The sequence below is a fragment of the Rattus norvegicus genome, chromosome 8, assembly GCF_036323735.1.
Source record: "Rattus norvegicus strain BN/NHsdMcwi chromosome 8, GRCr8, whole genome shotgun sequence".
Lineage (NCBI taxonomy): Eukaryota > Metazoa > Chordata > Mammalia > Rodentia > Muridae > Rattus > Rattus norvegicus.
The window spans coordinates 55,506,366-55,526,376 of NC_086026.1; the positions used below are offsets into that span (position 1 = coordinate 55,506,366).

The 20,011-nt window shown below is 50.0% G+C and overlaps 1 protein-coding gene and 1 long non-coding RNA gene across 14 annotated transcripts in view; one reads left to right on the forward strand and one right to left on the reverse strand.

Annotated features, from left to right (window-relative positions):
• The window catches only part of 4931429L15Rikl (RIKEN cDNA 4931429L15 gene like), a 15,995-nt gene extending 14,366 nt beyond the window's left edge, over positions 1-1,629 (reverse strand). For 11 of the 13 annotated variants that reach the window (XM_063265976.1, XM_063265972.1, XM_063265973.1 and 8 more), the window contains exon 1: positions 729-1,629. The gene's annotated coding sequence lies outside the window, so the exon portion shown is untranslated. The remainder of the gene's footprint in view (positions 1-728) is intronic. The other 2 variants (NR_172105.1, NM_001394380.1) reach the window with 1 other exon arrangement.
• Positions 432-13,713, forward strand: LOC134480043 (uncharacterized). Its single transcript, XR_010054152.1, has 2 exons — positions 432-1,021; positions 1,519-13,713. It is a non-coding gene; the product is annotated as an uncharacterized LOC134480043 (long non-coding RNA).
• Positions 13,714-20,011: the final 6,298 nt, after the last annotated feature.

Below are 20,011 nucleotides of genomic sequence, written 5' to 3' on the forward strand. Positions count from 1 at the left end.
GTGATGGGCCTTACTACTTCTAAAAGCTCCTTTCTTACTCCAGGGTGTGAAGACACAGAAACAGGGCTGTACTGGTTAGAGTTGATTATACAAGTCTGGGTTTTCCTTAGTGCTGATGTCCCCGAGTGATGTTCTGCCTTCCCCTAGTCTGCCTGGGGCTGAGGGGCTGAGTGCTTTCTTTGGCTTGGCCTGGGGACACAGTTCACAGCCCCAAGCCTGGCTTCTCACTGCTTCCCTGTCCATCCTGGATTGGGCTGTGTCTTCCCTAAATCCCAGTGGCTCTTATTGCTTTTGCTTTCCCTTTGGGCAGACGCTAGGTGTGTGGGCTCCTAGATCGACCAGCTCTGAGGCCATTGTCTTCCAAGTGTATCAACAGGAATTAGTAAGGGGGCCACGTATGCTCAGGTCCTGAGCTGAAGCGGATCCAAAGAAGGCTGTCCCCTCTGCCTGGCCTGACCCACTGACTGTAGGGGGCTTCAGAGCCACTTGGAGGAGAAGGGTGCTGGCAAACTCTTCCTGCCTAGCCAGACCCTTTTTCTTCTTTCCCTTCTGGGGAGACTTTCCCTATTCTAGTCCCCGTGTGCAGAGTTGAAAGCCCTAGTCTGCTGTGGGGGAAGAGCTTGGTGGCTGTGTTAGAGAGTGTGGTTTCCAGCCCCGTGGCTGTGATGGCTGGCCTGACTCGTTTGCGCAAAGCCCATCTCTGGGATCCGTTGTCTCTCCTGACTCACCTGTGTGGACAAACCGCCGTTGGGTTTTGCAGAACTTGAGCTTATCATAGTAAAAAGGAAGGTGTTCTAAACCGGCTGAAGGGAGAGCTGCTCCGCTCAAGCAGAGAATTCTGGAGCAGCAATGGGTATCCTGGGTAGCCTAGGGATCACCATGGCAACACGAAAGGCAATCCAAAGGGAGGTAGTGATGGAACAGGCCCTCCTCCAGGCCGAGGCTGAATCCCTGGCGTGATTAGAAGGCGGATTTAGGGTTAGAAAGTGATCTGTAGACCCACAGCTGCCTCTAATTTAAGGTACACGTGGCCTGTCTGCTGTCCCTTGTCGGTGGAAATCCCTTACTCCCTGTTCCCCACCCATGAGGCACCCAACTTGGGCAGAGGACCTGTTGGTGTGTGGAGAAGCGGGGTGGTAGAAGACTCCGGAGTCAGCCCCGGAGAATTGTCTTGCACCTTGAAAGAGATGCAATGAATGGGTTTTCGGCTGCTCCAGTCTCCTTCCCTACCTGTGGGACTCAGAGCCATCAAAGTTAACCTAGCTTAACTGGGGATCAATGGCTGGCCTATAATGTCCCCTCTGGTGTTCCCTTACAAAAAGCAGACTATTTGGGAAAGGAAAGTAAATGAAAAGCACTTTTCTGGCTCTCTGGTGCTCCTGAGCCTGTGGCCCTCCTCCCTCCCTGGCTGCCCCTACCCACTCCTCACTCATTACCTCTGCTCAATTAGCTTCGGCTGGGTTAACCCCTTCAGCCTCAGCTTTGAGTAAGGGTGTTTGCTCGTTGCCTTCTCCACAGGCCCCTCTCTCAGCACGGTTCTCAGGAGCACAGAACGGGCCAAGTCCAGTGCCTGCCAACCTCCTCCGTACCCTCCCTCTGGCTGCCAAATCTGACTTTGATTAGCGCGTGGAGGGGAAGAAAGCAGGAAAATAGAATATTAAAATCTTAATTCAATTTAAAACACTGTCATTCACAGGCATGCCAAACAGTGAGATGACTAATTATTATGCAAATGAGGGAGATAGAAAAGTGATTAATAATTGCACAAATTAAAAATTATTGTAAACATCCTGTGACGAGCGATAAGTCCGATGAAGAGGCAAGGGCGGTGGGCCGGGGAGGCCATGGAGGAGCCAGCTCCTGCATCCGGTTTTCCTCATTAGGGGGATTTAATTAGCACTCATTGATGGGGCTTGTGCTGCCAGGGTTGGGGAGGACGTGGCCAGCACCCCAGCTGTCTGCTGGTTCCTCATTTCCTCTCCAGTTGCTTCTCACTACCCTGGGGTCCTCACTGGAATAGGCTGAGCAGGAAGAGGAAGAAAGGTTGGCCACCATGTGGGGCAGATGCTGTGCAAGCAGTCCCACTGCTTTTCTCAAGCCGCGACCACTGACCGCCTGTCTCTTACACCTTCTGGCCTGGGTCAGGAGAGAAAAGAGGCTCCTTGACACAGAAATGTGGAGATATCCTGGTCCAACAAGCAAGTAGTTCTAGTGAAGGGACAGAGGGGGTCCTATTATGTGCATGCGTGCGTGTGTGTGTGTGTGTGCGTGTGCATGTGTGTATACACACCTGTGAACACATGTGCTTGTGTGTGTAGGCTGGAGGACAATCTTGGTGTCATCTCAGAGAACTTGTCCACCTCCTTTGAGACAACATCTCTCACTGGCTTAGAACTCACTAATTAAACTAGACAGACTGGCCAGCCAGCCCCAAGGACCCTCCTTTATTTGTCTCTTATGCTGACTTATACAAGTGCCACACTCAAGCCGTTTTTACTGATTGCAGGGTTTGAACGCAGGTCCCTGTGCATATAAGGCAACTTCTTTGCGAACTGAGTCTTCGCTTCAGTCCAACTGACATACTTTTATCAAAATTTTACCAGCCACAGCTTCCTCCTACCTTGATCCCTGGTCTCTGGCAGATGGGGCTGGGACCGGGTGAATGGCTGCTATCTTTGCTCTCCTATGTAAATCCCTGGGCCTTAGGGGAATGGCTCCAAGGCTAGACCTGGAGCTCTGTATGTGTGTGTGTGTGTGTGTGTGTGTGTGTGTAAGCCGTTTAAGCGCAGCTGCTAGCTGAGTTTTCCTTCTCTAGAGCCTAGTACTGGCCATTGCTTACTCTTGCCCCTGCTGGTTGGACTCCTCCTGGGTTCTCAGTCCATCCTTGACTTCTGCCTTAGTGTCTTCCTGGGCTCTTCTGAGACAGCTAAGGATGATGGGATGTGGTATAAATCTCATCCTTGGCTGAGTTGTCGCAGCTCTCTGGGTCTGTTCATTTTTTACAAAAGTTGGGTTGGGGATAGCCCAGGGTTTTGCCTAATCTGTGTAAGGCAAGGGTTTGAATGGAATTGCCACAGGTAAATAAATAAGATGGGGAAGTGCCTACAATTCCATGGGACGTTCCTACCCCCTTTCCTCATTCTCATCCATTCTATTTGCTAGGTAAGACCTCATTTCTCTGTATCGCATGCTAGAGGTGCAGTCAGTACTTGGTGTCCAGGACCTTGGAGCACTGGGATGAAGGATGACCCTACCTTCATCCCAGAGATGAAGGATGGCACAAGCCTAGGCCCTGGGGTGAGAGAATAAAAGAAGTTCAGAGATGGTCAAGGGGCTGGGGGAAGGCTACACTGGGGAGTGGAGGGGCCTGTGCTTTATTATGGGAGATTTTGGTCTGTGTTGAGGACCTGGGCAGTAAAGAGAGGACTTAATGTTGTGGAAGGCATAATTAGAATTGGCTTTGAAAGCTCACATCAACTTCGTTGTGAAGACAGACAAAGTGGGAGGTGGGGTCTCCACTGGTCCTCACCCAGACGTCATAGCCATCTGCAAGAAAGACATGAGCTCTGACCACTGAAGGAGAGACGGCAGGAGAGGGAGGATCTGAACCGTGTGCATGTGAGGGTGTAAGGTGACACTGGCCACGGCCTTCTGCGGGAAAGGAGGGGTGACCACCTCGTGACACCTGGTATCTTTCCCTCAGGAGTGGTAGGTGCTGGATTAGAATGTCAGCTAAAGGTAGGGTCTTGCCTTCCACACCCTCTCTGCTCCAACTCCTCAGGGAGGGGCCAAGGGAGGTGAAAGCAAGAAGAGTTGTAAACACTGAGCACAAAGTCTCTCTGGGGACAGTGAACTTGGGACTAGAAATTCACAAGCTGATGCGTGTGAGCCGGGCTTGGCTGTGGAATGACACCACGGTGAACGTTAAGAATCCACAGACGAGGGAGTGTGGGGCCTAGGATCTGTCCCTCCCGTCTCATACACTCAAACATGAAATACACTTCTCTCACTGTCGCTGAACCTCTCTTGTAGAGTCTGCAGACTTGTGGGCAGCTTGCTCCATGGGGGTGACTTAGCCCCAGATATCACCCTTGAGTTGTGTATATGGTGTGGGTGTGTGGAGAAAAGCTGAGTGAGAAGACCTGGCTGGCCTTGTGAGTAGACGGAAGTCTTGTTCCTTCCATCCCTCAGGGATGGGAGGCAGGAAGGGGAGCCAAAATAGCCACATGACTGTTGCTCTTTTTCAATTACAGTGAAACCCCAGGTAATCGACTGCTAATATCCTTGTTAACTGAGTGTCTTAGTTAGGGTTCTACTGCTGTGAACAGACACCATGACTGAGACAACTCTTATAAGGACAATATCTAATTGGGGCTGACTTACAGGTTCGAAGGTTCAGCCCATTATCATCAAGGCGGGAACATGGCAGCATCCAGGCAGGCATGGTGCAGGAGGAGCTGAGAGTTCTACATCTTCATCTGAAGGCTGCTAGCAGAATACTGACTTCCAGGCAGCTAGGATGAAGGTCTTAAAGCCCACGCCCACAGTGACACATCTTTTCCAACAAGGTCATACCTCAAAATAGTGCCACTCCCTGGGCCAAGCATATTCAAACCATAACCCTGAGTTTATGGCCACCCCAGGAAAACTGGAAAACAAGGGCCAGAAGTTTAAGAGGAGCGCTCTATGGTGCTATGGCTGCCTTGTGTCTGGTTCGAGCTGGAGAGGAGAAATTGCGGGAGCTTGAGGTGGGAGGGCATGTGAAGGATTCTGATGGGTCAAAGAGGTTGAGAGGCACATGGGTCCTTTTAGCTGCTTCAGCTCTTAGGAACAATGGAGAGGTTTGTGCTAGCTAGCCTAGGGTGTTATCCTGCTGGGACTGGCCATTTGTTGGTTCCTCATAACCTCAGTCCTATTGAGGGGCCCTTTCCCAACTCTATTCGTTCTCCAGTGAAGGGATATGACATAGATTTAGTGAGGAAATCAACTTCTGAATGGTTGAAATGTTAAGAGTTAAGGACCTGTAACAGGTGTCTTCAACTTAAAAGATTTATTACTTACTCATCTGGCAAACTTTTGAAGTGTAGCCCAGGACTTAATGATGCAGAGACACGGAAGATACAGTCTCTGCCCTCAAGGGGTGAGACGCTCATGGTCAGAGTCAATCAAGTAAAATAATAATTACGGCATATGCTATGCAGAAAAGAGGGAAGAAAATAGCTAGCTTTGTAGGGGATGGAGGAGTAGGGAGGGTGTGTTAAGGAAGGCTCTCCAGAGGAGGGGGCATCTACGCTGAACTCTGAAAGATGTAGAGGAGTCTGCAGGCAGGTGAGAAGGGGCAAGAGGACCCATCATAACGGAATGAGTAGCAGAGACATGAGAGGCCACTCATGCTAGGGAATGGGGGTAGTCAGATGTGGATACAACCCAGGCTGAATGTGGGGTGCCGAGGTGGTCCCAGAAAGGGGAGCGGAGGCAGGTCCTGAAGGTTTGCAAGGATTCCTTCTGAGAGATAATGCTCTTTGTCCGTGTAACTCGGCTGGTTAGGTTTTTGTTCTGCTTCTTCCCAACTCGACTCGAGCTAGGGTCATCTGAGAAGAGGGACCCTCAACAGAGAAGGTGCCTCTACCAGATTGCCTGTAGGCAAGGCTGTGTGTGGGGATGGTTTCTTGATTGGTGACTGACATGAGGGGGCCCAGCCCACTGGCGGTGTGGTACCACCCCTTGGCAGGTAGTCTTGGGGTGTACAAGAAAGCAAACAGAGCAGGTCATGGGGAGCAAACCAGTAAGAGCGTTCTTTCACGGCCGCCTCTTCAGTTCCTGCCTCCATGTGCTTGCTTTGAGCTCCTGTCCTCATGACCCTGAATGGTGGAATGTGAAATAAAAGTTTAAGCCCCCTTTTCCCCCAAATTGTTTTTTGTCAGAGTTTATCACAGCAACAGGAAAGCAAACTAGAATGGAATTGGGGTGAGGGGCACACCCACATTAGGTCCCAGAAGGCTTAGCAAGGAGCTGCCCAGTCCCCTGCTTTCCTACCTGAGTTTTTTTTAGAAAAACATTAGTTGTTCAGGGAGGGACATACAGTGTCCCACAGTTCTTAGAGACCATTCTGGAAACAAGGTGTCTGTTCTCAGAGTAGAGAAGACTGACCCTTCTCCAGGGTATGGGAGGGTGTGGTGGTGGTGGGAAGCCAAAACTCAGATTGAGGCTGGTACTCCGCTACAGGGGCATTCTCCTTTCGCTCTCTGAGGTGCCCACCTCCCTTCCCACACCAAAGCCTGGGTGAGGCCTGAGCAGAGGGGACTTGTGTGACAACCATAGGCTCATCATCCCAGGTAAGAAGCCGTCCAGGAAAACCCATTCTAAGATAGGACCAAAGTTGCCCTGGGCAACCTCTCCTAGCAACAAGCATTGCCCCCAGCAGCGGAGGTGGGCAGCACCTCTAGCTTTAGGAAGGCTGGAACCGTGCTAGATCGCATTCTCTGAACCAAGACAAACAGCCGCCAAGCTCCATCTCCTAATGAAACTGTTGGATGTTAATTAATTATGCAGCTGTCTCATTTGCATGCACGGGCTGTAGCTCCCGGCTTCCCTCCCCCCCTTCTTCTGTCAGGAGCCCTGTTTGCATGGGGGTGGGGGGTGGGGAGCAGATACTTGGTACCATAGGTGTGTGCCTGCCGGTTGGTTCCATCAGGAGGCTGATTTGAAAGGGTGCTGATGAAGTCACAAAGTGAAGCGCACATTGCAAGCACTTGAACCAACCCAAGAAGCTACAACCCTTGAGTTCTGTCTTATTCTTTTCCTTGACTGACCAATTAATTGTTAAATTACTGACAGGGGTTAACTGTGGACTTCAGTGGTCTCTCCTATATACTGGGAAGAACCCTAGTACTTCAGAGGACTATATCTTATCTATCTTTCTATCTCTCATGTTGGATACACAGGACATATAAAGAGGGTTGGATTGAATGACTGACTGAATCAAAAGATGTTAACAAGATTCCGTGGGAGCTCACTTTTCCAAGGTCCCCAGTTCTGCCTGCTACGGTTACAGACCCACTGACCTCCCACTGGTCATAGCTTGATAACATCTAGTGTGTGTGGTGTCCAGAGGTCATCGTGGATACCTGCAAAGCCATGGTGGCCCCAGGCTCTGACCTTAAGAGGAGACTGGCTAGAAAGAGGACTGGTTCTGGTATCATGCTAAGCCCTGGGGAAGGAACCCCAAGTCTGTGGTGCTGTGGTGACTTCTGTGGTAAAGGTTGCATGATTCTGGGTAGAAGGTGGTGTGAGGGCTCTGGGAAGCTAGTTGTAAGCTTTTTAGGGAGGAGGGCAAGAATACCTTTAGCAATGGGCTGTTTTCTCTCAAATGTACACAAGTTCCTGAAATCCCAAAATGGTGTTGAAGACCCACTTAGGATTGGAGATAAAAGGATTCTGGGCCAAGAAACCAGAAGCTTTAGAGAGAACAGAGAGAAAAAGAAAGGATTCCAGGCATAGGGGGAGCCAAATGCTTGCCCAGAGCCATGAGATCTTGGCTGAATAGAGGTGATGCCAGGAACTGGTGCTTAAGGAAGGGCTTTCAGTGGAAGGCAAAGGGGCCTCAACTCGGTGGGAGGCTCTCATAGTTCAGGGACAGGAGCAGGAGTGCAGGAGGCACGGCGGGCCCGTAGGAAGTGAGACAGGTGAGAGGTGAGACAGGGATGTCAGTGAGGTTGTCCCTGCAGGTTCATACAGGGCAGTGAAACACACCAAAAGATAAGAATGAAGACCTGGTGCAGATCGTTTTCCTCAACCCGGATCAGGCTTCAGGGAGTCTAACAGGCGGTTATCCCCAACATACTTAAGCACAATATAATTTGGACAAAAGTTTCCTGGCGTAATACCATCCCCACTGCACAAGGACACATAATTACATTGAAACTCAATGCAGGGTCCATGTCATTTCTTCCGAGAAGATGGGCTCTAGAGATAGGTGACCTGTGCCAGCTTAAGGGCCTCAGAGTCTGGCCTGGGCTCAGTCATAGAGATAGCACAGAGGTCACTTGGATTGTTAGCCACCCTGGGCCTGGCTATAAGAGTCATTTAAATTACTAGCCACCTCTGGTTCTGGTTGTAGAAGCTTCACATGGCCTGGTCCAACAGAGGACACAGATCATCAGGCTGTTAAATCACCTCCAGGCCTCAGCTTTGTAGATGGGAGAACAAATGGGTTTTTGGTCCTTCCTACTGGAAGGACAGTCCTGTGTGCTTAATATTCCTGGTTTCTCTGGAGATCTGTGATCTCAAGGACCTTCATGCTATGGCCCCCATGTGAGCCCTCGGGTTTCAGTGAGGGAGGAACATGGAGTCTGGGGCTTCCCTCATCACCTCAGCCTTCAGAGAGATGGGTGTCATAGCAGCCAGCCTGAGATTGAAGAGGTGGGAGCTAGCTTCTGGGAATGTAGTGAACAGAAGGGTGGGTGAGTGGGGACTTGCTCCTGACCTGCCTCTAGATGTCTAGTTTGGGGTAAACCATGTTTCCTCTGTCTCAGTTTCTCTTCTCTTCTCTCTCTCTCTCTCTCTCTCTCTCTCTCTCTCTCTCTCTCTCTCCTCCCAGAGTTCTCTGTGTAGCCCTGGCTATCCTGGAACTCACTCTATAGACCAGGCTGGCCTTGAACTAAGAGACCCAGCTGCCTCTGCTTTCCAAGTGCACCATTAAAAAAACGTGAACCACCACTGCCCGACTTTATTTCTTCTCTTTCTCTCCCTTCTTCCTTTCCTCCTTCCCTCACTTTTTTCCTTTACATTTTAAAATATTTGAGACAGTCTGTGGAGCCTAGGTTGACCTCAAACCCATACTAATCCTCCTGCCTCAGCCACCCGAGTGTTTGGAGTTCAGGTGTCAGTCATCATTCCTGGCTGACCTCGGTTTCTTGTTCTGTAAAATGGGATAACTCACCTCCTATCCCTTGACCTACTCATTGACCTATATTCATCTATATTTCCACCCACTCGTCTATTTGCTGAATGTCACCTCTATGCCCTGTGTGAGCTGCTGAGCATACATGACCGTGCCTTCCTTAGAGTGAGAGTTGGCCAAGGAAGAGAGATAGTCGTTAAATGATGGTTGTTGATGGACTGTGTGAAGACCAAACGGATGGCACTCCGTGTGAAAGGCAAAAGCTCCACCTAGCTAGAAATATGTTATCCCAGACGCTCGGCTAGATGGGTGCTAGAGAGATCTCCAGTTTGTTGGGTTTATAACTCAATATTGAGCGGAACACCTCTTGCCCCATCCCTATTGTCTACCTCAGCCCACTCTGCCATCTGCCCCCAGCCTGCAGCACAGCTGTGCCTTCTCCACAGGCGGGAAAGGAAGTCAGTCAGGGTCTGGTGAGGGGTAGGGTTGGGGGTAGCTGAGTTGATTGCTGCTAATCAGCAGCATTGAACCTTAGCCCGGCTGAGGAGGTGTGGAAGAGGGGGACACTAGGTGGGCATGTGGGTGCTCTTGCTAAGGGTGTTTTAGGCCCAAGGGTCTCCATGTGTCCCCTTGGCTGGGCCACTCTCTGGCTGTGCCCAGATGACATCAGAGTAGAGGAGGTTGTGCTATGGCAGAGGAGGAAGATGGCTCAGATGGGAAGGCCTGGCAGCTCTGTTTTCCCTAGATCCACGGAGGCTGCTTCCCATCCTCAGTGGCTTCGTCTCCAGGCTTCTGTTTGGGCTACTCCATGCAGGAGACACCCCCCCCAAGCCCCCACCACCTTCATCCCATATGTCATCGTCTTCTCAGACTCAGGTGGCCATCTCCTCCCCCAGTCTACTCATGCTTGTGTGGAAGTAGTCTCTTCCTAATGCTCATAGCATGGACAGGCAACCTCTAGGCCAGGATCCCTCTTGCCTGGCATGCACCTGTAGGATTTTCACGTCTCTCTCGTCTCTCTCGCAGCAAATGGCTAATCTCTTTTGTAATACAACTTCTGGTCTCTCAGGCATCCTTAGGGAGGTCCCCAGTTAAGTCCTTTCTGCATATACTGCATCTCAAATAATGCTCTGTAGTTACTAAAACACACAGGGGTGTTATGTTTTTGGGGATTTGCAAAGGCCATGGAAGTACGGTCCCATTCTACAGATGAAGAAATGGAGGCTTTGACAGGCTAATGCTTTTCTCAGAACCAGACAGACAGGTTGGAGGAATAGCTCAGTGGTTGAGTGCTTGTCGCTTTCAGAGGACCTGAATTTTATTCCGAGATCACACATCTAGCTCACATGTCTAGCACCCACCTCTAGCAGACACCCACGTCTAGCACCCACATTGTGTGGCTCACGACCACTTGTAATTCCAGGGGCTCTGACACCCTCTTCTGACCCCAGCTGGCATCTGCATGCATGTGTGCATACACATATACATAAATAAAAATAAATATGTATATAAAAACAAACAAAAACCCCAAAACAAAAAGCCAGGGATCAGTAGACAGACTTCAAACTCAGAATCTTTTGTTCTACTAGACGAAGTAGAGAATTATTTGGGGGAATTGTTGCGAAGAACATATTCAAGGAACTAAATAATACTAATTAAATAATAATGAGTGATAGAAATAATTAAGCTGGGTGATGGTGGTCCACATCTTTAATCCCAGCACTCAGGAGGAGGTAGCGGGTGGATCTCTGTGAGTTCAAGGCCAGCCTGGTCTACAGAGTGAGTTTCAGGACAGCCAGAGCTACAGAGAGAAAGGCTGTCTTGAAAACCAAAACAAAACCAACCAACCAAACAAACAAACAAAAAAACAAATGAAAAAGGCAGGACTTAACTGCTGTTGTTTCTTAACTCTTTCTGTCTGCTATATACCACTGTGTAGAACCAGGGATGTACTTGGTCTCAACGTGTTGAAAAAGGAAAAGGGGCTGTCGAGGAAGCTCGGCAGGTAAAGAGACTTCCATGCAGTCCTGACAACCTGAGTTTGATCCAGGATCCCATAAGGGGACAGAAGAGAAGTAACTCCTGGTGTTGTTTCTTTTCCTTCCAGTCGGAATCCATCTTTTGTACATAAAAAGACATATAAGTTCACACACACACACACACACACACACACACACACACACACACACACACACAGGGAGATGATCTTTGCTTTGAGAATATCATAAAAAAGTCGAGTGCATTTATCCTTATGAAACTATCACCAGGGATAATGGAGATGGCTCAGTAGGTAAGGGTCCTCGCTGCCTACCGTGATGGTTCTTGCCTGCAAAGCCTGATGACTTCAGTTCAATCCCTTGACCCCTCAAGGTGGAAGGAAAGAATTGACTCTTGTAAGTCGTCCTCTGATCTTCATGAGTCCAGTCTTTTCACTGGTGGGAACCTGTTTCAGGGCTTGCATCTGATTGTAACCTTCTGCTTGGGTGCCATAGATTCATCCAAGCGTTTCTAGCTGAATGGATTGAAGGGGAAGGACTCAAGGGCACATTGTGGTGTTCTGGCTTTAGTGGCAAACTTGGCTTCAGTGTTTTGTTCCATGAGGTTGTCTCGTCCAAGTGACTGCTGTATAGGACTCACGTTTGAGAAAGATGGAAGGTTCCCCCAGGCCCAGCACCTCCAGGAAAGTGTTTGACTCTTTTTCTTCCCAGAAGAGCCAGGGTGCTTGGGCGAGCGCCCCCTGGAGCATGGGCGTAGGTTCGTGAGCAGAGAGTCGGCAGCAGGTTCCTAGGCTTGGCCTGGTGTGAGCCACGGGGGCCTTATCTCGCCATTAATGGTTTTCTAAATTGGTGGCAGTGGAGCAAAAAACCCAATTTGCGCCTGGAGCACGCATGATTACTATTGTAATAACCTCAGCTAATAAGAATATGATGTGGGGCTAGGCTGCGAGAGAAAACACATTTCTCATTAGCTCTTGATTAATTACTCTACATAATTCTTAGTTGTGGTGGCCAAGGGGGTGGGTGTCGCCATCTCTTAGCCTCACTTTAACCCCAGCATCTATGGGGTGTGGGGTTCTCGTGATTGCTAGCAGCCACCAGGAGGGGCATTTCCTACTTCTCTCTGCTCTTTCTCTGCTCACCTACCTTCCCTGTCTTCTCTCACTGCTCCTTCTCCAGCACTGTTTCCTTCTCCTGTTTCTCTTTTAATGCCCCCTCCCCCCCCCGCACCCGCACGCACTTTCTTTTTCTTTCCCACCCTCCTTTTTTTGAGGTCTCCTATATCTTAGGCTGGCTTCGAACTCACTATACAGGTGGCCAAGGATGATCTTGAACTCCCCCTACCTCCTCTGGGGTTGCATGTGTGTATCATCATGATTGGTTTTATTCGATGAAAGCACTCTACAGATCTACACCTGGGGTTCACCATCTACACTCTAGCTTCCCCTTAGCCTTCCCTTATCCTCATAGGAGTCTGGGTGGGCACTGGGGAGAAAGGTCATTTGCGTGTTCCCTCTGTCAAAGGGGCCTTGCGGGAGCAAGCAAGAACTGTCTCCGGGGCTCCTGGCGCCATCCTTACGTGGTTACCCGGCAGTTCCACCACGACCCTTCCCTGCCACTTCTGACGTTTCACGGGCCATTGTTTGAGGCCTAATTGCCTGCTAGTACGATCGGCTCGCACCTCCTTCCAGCCATCTGGTCCGTGGCTCCTGCTGTTCAGGCCGAGAACAAACAGCGAGCCCCGGGCGGTGCTGCAGCTCTTTGTGCGCGCGCGCCAAACTGCCGCAGTGTATTGTCTCGGCCGGGGACAACAGGCCTGTTACTAAGATGGGTCCGGTGGGCAGAGGGACACACAGAGTTCGCCTGGTGACGGGGCTGGAACCGGTAGGCGAGCGCCCGTGGATGTAGGAAAACCGGGAAGACCAGCATTCTGCACGGTCTTCTCCCAGTCCTCCATCGGGTCCCCGCAACTCTCTCCGCTCATCCTCTGACTCCTTCCACGGCCTCCTACGCCTCCGGGCAAGAGGAACTCTCGCTAGAGAGCCATGTAAAAATAGATGTATTTCTGGATACGCAGCGAGCCTGAAAAACGGCTGAGCCAGAGTCTGCTCCGCTGACAGAAGATCTATGTACCGAATTCCTCTTCAAAATCTATTTCTCCGGAGATTTATTTTTGCAGGGCTCTGGTGAGCCAGGGGAAGTTCACACAAGCACCAGGCCGCTGTGCGGCCACTGCTTCCTGCCTGCACCCGGGACCTCCTTCCTGGTGACTGTTTCCCAGCGTGAGCAGTGATCGAATTAGGAGGCTGCTGATAGGCCTGGGCAGGAGTTGAAAAGTCAGGGCTGAAATGCAAGAGAGATTTGAATGGCAAAAAGGTCATTCTCTTGCCGTACCCTGGCGGGGTCGGAAGCCTGTGAGACACCGCACGACACCCATCCCTGCGGCTTGGGAGAATAAGTGATCGCTATATTTATGTCTCCATCTAAATGCATGGATCAAAGCAGACACTTTAATCTATTCAACAACAGCCGGAGGATTAAAAAGTTGCAGGCAAATCACACTCTTAAATTGGTAATATATTTTTGCTTGTCACTTCACAAATCATTTTACAGAGTGACTCCAGGCCTGATGGAAGATCTGAGGACTTGAACTTAGCTCGTGAATCTGGAGAGACTCAGCCCCCTCCCAGGTGTGGCAGGAACCACCTCGTTTGCTCCAGTTTCTTGGGCTCCAGCTGCAGTGGATTAACGTGGGTCATCGAGCTCAGGGTCACCCTGGCAAATCTCTCTCTTTATTTAAAGACTTATTTTTAATTCATGTGTACTGTGTATCGATGTGGGTTCACAACATGCATGCAGTTTCCCAAGAAGGCCAGAAGAGGGCATCTGATCCCCCCCCCCCCCAGCTGCCCCATGTGGCTGTGGGGAATTGAACTCATGTCCTCTGGAAGAGCAGCAACCACTCAACTACTAAGCCATCTTTCTCTTCTTAGACAAATGCGTCTCAATTCCCCCCCCCCCCGCCCCCGTTATGACATAGAAGCTGGGAGACAGCGTGGTCCTCACTTTTACCCATCAGGAGACAGACAAATGGCTTGCCCAGGCAATAGCATGTGGGAGTGGGTGCAAACTCAGATGTTTGGACTCCAAAGAGCAGTGGCACTAGTTCCTGCCCTTCTGCTGGAGCAGCCAGGAGAGAGAGCACAAATCCTTCTCTCTCCTCAGGAGCTCAGGCAGGGTAGCAGAGGGGAGCAATGTCCCTTTGTCACAGGTCCTTTGCTTCCCAGCTTCATCTGTCAAATGGGGCTACAGAGTAGCCACCTCCTGGGGTGAGCAGAGAGATGGGGAGGGAGCAACTTAGCACACTCCTTGACACATGCTAGCTAAGAACTCAAATTTGCACTGAACCCTGAAACTCAAGATGGAGAAGAACTCACAGCAGGAGGGATGGGTGGGTGGGGGTGGGGGAGCTTAACCATTCTGTCAGAAAGAAAGTTGCCTCCTTCAACAGCCTGGGTTGTGAAAAGAGCTGACCTAGACAGCCCAGCTGCATTTCTCCTGTGCTCTGTGGCTGAACCCGTTACTTGTGGCTGCTACAAACATAACGAACAAAAACAACTTAGGAAGGGAAGGGTATGTTTTCGCTCAGGGTTCTAGGGGAGACAGTCCATCATGGTAGGAAAGCTGTACCAGCAGGGGCTGAAGGCAACGGTCACGTTGTGTCTACAGTTAAGAAGCAGAAAGAGAAAGTTTGTGTTCACCCATGTTCTCTCTTGTTTTCATTCAATCCCAGAACTCCATCACAGAATGACCCCAGCCCATGGAACAAGTGGTGTTGCCCACACTTAGAGTGGGTCTTCTAACTCCCCTAACCTATTGTAGATAGTCCCTCACTTATGTGACCAGAGACTTGTTTCCATGGTGATTCTAAATCCTGTCAAGTAGACAATCGAGATTAGCCACCGCAGTCTCTGAGGACAAGAAGTCTGTAGGCAGGAAGTGTCTCTTCTATGCCTCTAAGATGGCTGCCAGATAACTGTGAACTTAATTATAATGTCATCCTCACACAAAATGACATACTCCAGTGTCCTGACAGTTGATGATTGCTACGATGGCAACTAGAAAAACCATCAAAGGAGCCAAAAGAAGTGGCCCCAGAATTCCTGGGAAACCTCTATCCACTCCCAGAAAGAACGCACAATTCTGTTCATTACCAGTCTGTTGCTAACCCCCCCCCCCCAGTTTTCTTACCCTGTAGCCATAACTTCTGGAGCCCCTGCATCTAGAGAAGTTGATTCTAGAGTATGTTGCCTGCTTCTCCTGCTCTTGGCCAAGAGTTGGTCTCCTTTGGTCTCATGCTTGGTCTTTAGTTGGTTCTGAAAGGTGAAAAGGAACTGGTGACATTTGACCCAGTTGGGAACTGGTGACATTTGAATTGGTTTAGGTAGTTCCAATAGGGACACCTGGATATTTGAATTTCTTGTCTATATAGAGATATGTGTGTGTGTGTGTGTGTGTGTGTGTGTGTGTGTGTGTACCCACATGTATGTGTGCTCACGCACAGGTGCACACACGGGTCAAAGGTGGATGCCCAGTGTCCTCTAGCACTCTGCCCTATTCCTTTGAGGCAGGATTTCTCCTTGAACCCGGAGCTTGTGTTTTTCAGTTAGTGTGGCAGTCAGCAAGCCCCATGATTCTTCTGCGTCTGCCTCACCACCCTCACGGTTTGGGATGGCAGGCACCCAGCCTGGCTTGTTATGGGTGGGTGATGAGATCTAAACTCAGGGCCTCATGTCTGTTCGGCAAGTGCTCTGAGAGACTGAACCCCCTCTCCAACTTCCAATTGGATCTGTAAGGAGGCAGATAGGTGTGTGTGTAAGAGGAGACAGGTATCGGCATTGGATGTTATTTCGTGCATGTGTTTTCGATTTATTTTTTTATTTACTTGTATGTGTGTGCACCCGCATACGTTTATGTGTATTCTGTGTGTGCGGGTGCCCAAGGGGGTCAGAAAAATGGCATAGGGTCCCCTGGAATTGGAGTTACAAGTGTGTCAGTCACGGTATGAGTGTTCCAGCTGAACCCTGATTCTCTCTACAAGAGCCTTAAGCATTCTTAGCTACGGAGTGGCCTCTCCAGCCCCACCACCTTGCTTTTTGAGATCTCCCTGACCTGGACCTCACCAATTAGGCTACGATGGCTGGCTAGTGAGTGAACCTCAGGGACCCACCTCGTTCCGCTCTTCCTAGTGTTGGCATTAGAAATATGTCACCGTGCCCTGTTTTCTCTGTGGCTTCTGGGAGTCAAACGCAAGTTCTCTTTCTTGTAGGGCATGGCTTTTATTGACCGTGTATCTCTCTAGCGTTGTTTGTCGTTTTAGACACAGGGTCTATTTACACATCCCTGGCTGTCCAGGAACTAATTCTGTAGACCAGGCTAGCCTGAATCATAAGCTCTGCCTGCCTCTGCCTTCTAAGTGCTGAGACAGCGACCTGGTCTATTTAATTTTCATCCTTCCTTCCTTCTCCCTTCCTTCCTTCCTTCCTTCCTTCCTTCCTTCCTTCCTTCCTTCCTTCCTTTCTTTCTGAGTCAGTTTCAATAAATACCATAGACTATGGGGCTGGAGAGATGGCTCAGTGGTTAAGAGCACTGACTGCTCTTCCACAGGTCCTGAGTTCAAATCCCAGCAACCACATGGTGGCTCACAACCACCTGTAATGGGATCCGTCCGATGCCTTCTTCTGGTGTGTCTGGAGAGAGTGACAGTGAGAACAGTAGGCTGACCTTGAACTTACAGCAATCCTCCCAGCTCAGTCTGTGTGTGGAGATTATAGACCATGTCTGTAATCCCCACCTTTACTCACTGAGCCATCATGCCGGGCCTCTTTTAACGCTTTTTAAAAATAGGATTTTGTATATAACTGTATATCATCATTGTATCCTGATTTAGGCTTGACTCAGATCACCACTAACCTTGAATTATTTGGAAGGCACAAATTGTGTGTGTGTGTGTGTGTGTGTGTGTGTGTGTTTGTGTGTGTGTCCGCGTGTGCAAACCATCCCCAGTCCCCAAGCAACACTTAGACCCCTTTGCCAGAGTAGTCCTTGGAACTATTGTAGCTCCAGATAGAGTAGCAGTGACCTGGGAGAGACTTAGATGTATCCTTTTGCAAACCACCTCATTTCTCTGAGTCTCAGTTTCTCTACAAGAAAAGCAGGGGGCCCAGCTAGCTCTCTTACCTGTTCACAGTTGAGAGGCCTAGTGAGGAGCTGAAGCTGGAGGCCTGCAATGAGCAGGGGTTTACTACTCTTGTCCTCCATCTTCGGGCTGTGCTCTGAGGCTCTGGTGCTGGAGTCTTGGACTGGCTACACAAGAGCGCACGGTGGCTGCGCGTTTGGTCTAGGCAGGCATCAGGAAGTGGGGCGGTGCTGGGAGGTTGCACCATCTGCCCACTCCAAAGTGGAGCGCAGGTGTTGGGTGGGGGCGCAGGTAATTGCTGATGGCTGAGCCAGCTCTCCTCGCATCTGGTCCCCGAGCAAGGTGAGTCCTGGGCGCTGGAGGGATCGGCCAGCATGACTCCAGCCTGGCGGAGTCCAGCATTCTGCTGCAGCCCCGCAGCAGCTAAGCCGTGTAGGTCAGGGCATTATCGGATTCGCTTTACCAGCGTGGAAATCGAGAACAAGAGAGGTTAAATCTCCGGCCGAGGTCCAGGAACCAGTCAATACCAGGCCTGAACTAGCCCTTCGGGTCACCCGACTCTTAATTCCATTTTCCTCGCGTGACCCCGCGGCGCCGCGCAGTTCAGGAAACATTTATGTAGAGCCTTTGGTGGGTCAGGCTCTGAGCTAGATGTGTGTGGTGTCACCGGTTCTCTGGCTCTGTTCATGTCTGGACAAAAATCTACTGTCCCTGTGGACACATGAGGTTCCTGGGTGGGCCCCGCTTCGATGTCTACTGTCTGGCTACCTGGGATATTTTCATTATCTGATTTCCTTTCTCTCCTTGATTGATTTTGAGATAGGGTATCATGTAGCCCAGGCTAACCTTAAAGTCACGTTGTATCTAAAGAAGACCTTGAATTTATCATCCTCCTGCCTCCACCTCTCTGACAGCTGAGATTTATAGCCCTGCCCCTCCATGCCAAATTTCTCAGGTCCTGGGGATGAACGCCAGAGCTTAGACAAGCACTCTACCGCCGGAGCTATACTACCAGCCCAAAAGCAAGTCATTACCTATTTCCACAGCTGGTGATTCCCTAGTGACAAAACCCTTGACTTGTGGCGGGAGAGAGACCTTGGTTCACTGTTGCTCTTGCCTGCCCTCTGCCCAGGAGCCTAGCTGCATAGGCCTGCCCCCTCTGCTCTACACAGTTCCTTGGACATCAGTATCTGACTACATTGACTTGTGCTTTCAGGCCTAGCTCCCTTAAGAATCCTCTCTCCCTTTCCTGGGCTGCCATCTTTCCAAGTTCCAAAGCTGCTCTCCAAACCTTCTTCCTGGGTGGCGGCTCCTCAGACTTGGGGCTTGCTAAGCTCTGCACTGTCTCCTCCTCTTGCATCCTGCTCAGGGACACAAATGAGGTAGATCGGAAACTGTGTTGTCCAGCACCCCACGATGCTAATACTGTTACTGACAAACCCAAAAAGTAACTACTAAATTGTAACCTGTGGGATAGACTGTCTATCCCAATAACTCTGAGAATTAAAACAATATATATTTTCTTTTGAGATTATTATTTTTTATAATTATTAATTTATGTATTTTTATGTATGTGAGTACACCATCTCTGTCTTCAGACACACCAGAAGAGGGCATCAGATCTCATTACAGATGGTTGTGAGCCACCATGTGGTTGCTGGGAATTGAACTCAGGTCCTCTGGAAGAGCAGTCAGTGCTCTTAACCACTGAGCCATCTCTCCAGCCCCCTCTTTCTTCATCTTTGTTATGTAATTGTGTGTTGTGCTCCAAAATACATAAATGAAACCCGTGCAGTCCGTGTAACGTTACCTCTGTGGAGGTTTACAGGGCTGACCGTTTGGTACTGGATAACCGGTTGGTGTGCTCTTCCCTGGGGAAGAACTTCCTGTTCTTGACTTTCTGTAGCTGCCTGCATGGTTGAGGCTGCACAGGGTTGAGGCTTCATGGGCTTTCCCCAGTGCACATTAGCAACCATCCTTGTTCAGTTCATGTCTAGGCAGCCATGTTGGCGAGCCTTAATGGGTGCAGCTTCTGACATTTCTAGGAGACCCAGTGTCACAGCAAACTCCCCGACATGCTGGCTCTTACAACCTTACTGCCCCTTCTCCCCGAGCAGTGGTCCCCCAGCCTTAGCTGCAGGAGTTGTCTTAGAGACGTATCTGTTTTGACTGTGCTCCACAAGTGCATTTGGATTGGTTGTGGTTTTCTGTGGTATCCTTGAGAATTTTAAGTTCTAGATTATTTGAGGACATCGTCCTACAATTATTTCCCTCACCAGTTCGAGAGTACGCAAGCAACACAGCCAACACTCCTGGCAATCGTGACTACGACTAACGTTGCTGTAAGGACACACGGGCACACGGGTGTGCTACGCGCTCGTTCAGTGTGCCACTGATTCACACGTTACCGCCGGGATGAGGCTGAGATGGCGCCAGCAGTCCTTGCATTTTCAGAGTTTTACCCAAATGAACGAAACGTCCCTCCGCGAAGCTTCTGTGACCTCGGGCTCTCAATGGCCTCTGTAGACAGAGGCTATGTCTGTCAGATGTTACAAGTGGGTCAGGAGAGGACCTGCGGTCTAGGAATCTACTCCATGCTCTGGGCATTGCCCTCCTTTTTAGGGTGCAAAGCGGCAGGCCCCACCTTGCATTTTGGAGCAAGTCTATGGGAGTGCGGGGTACACTAAGTGTTTTAAAGAGCTGTGGCTCTGTGAGACTGTCAGCCTGCTTCTATTAGTACTAATTTTTAAATAGACCAGGCTGGCCTTGAACTCTCAGCGATCCACCTGCCCCTGCCTCCACAGTGCCAGGATCAAAGGCACGTGCCGCCATACCCTGCTTCAGCACACTGTTTATTTTTAATTCTTAACAACAGGAGCTGAGATGTCTGTCCTTTTAGCATTTCTGGAGGAA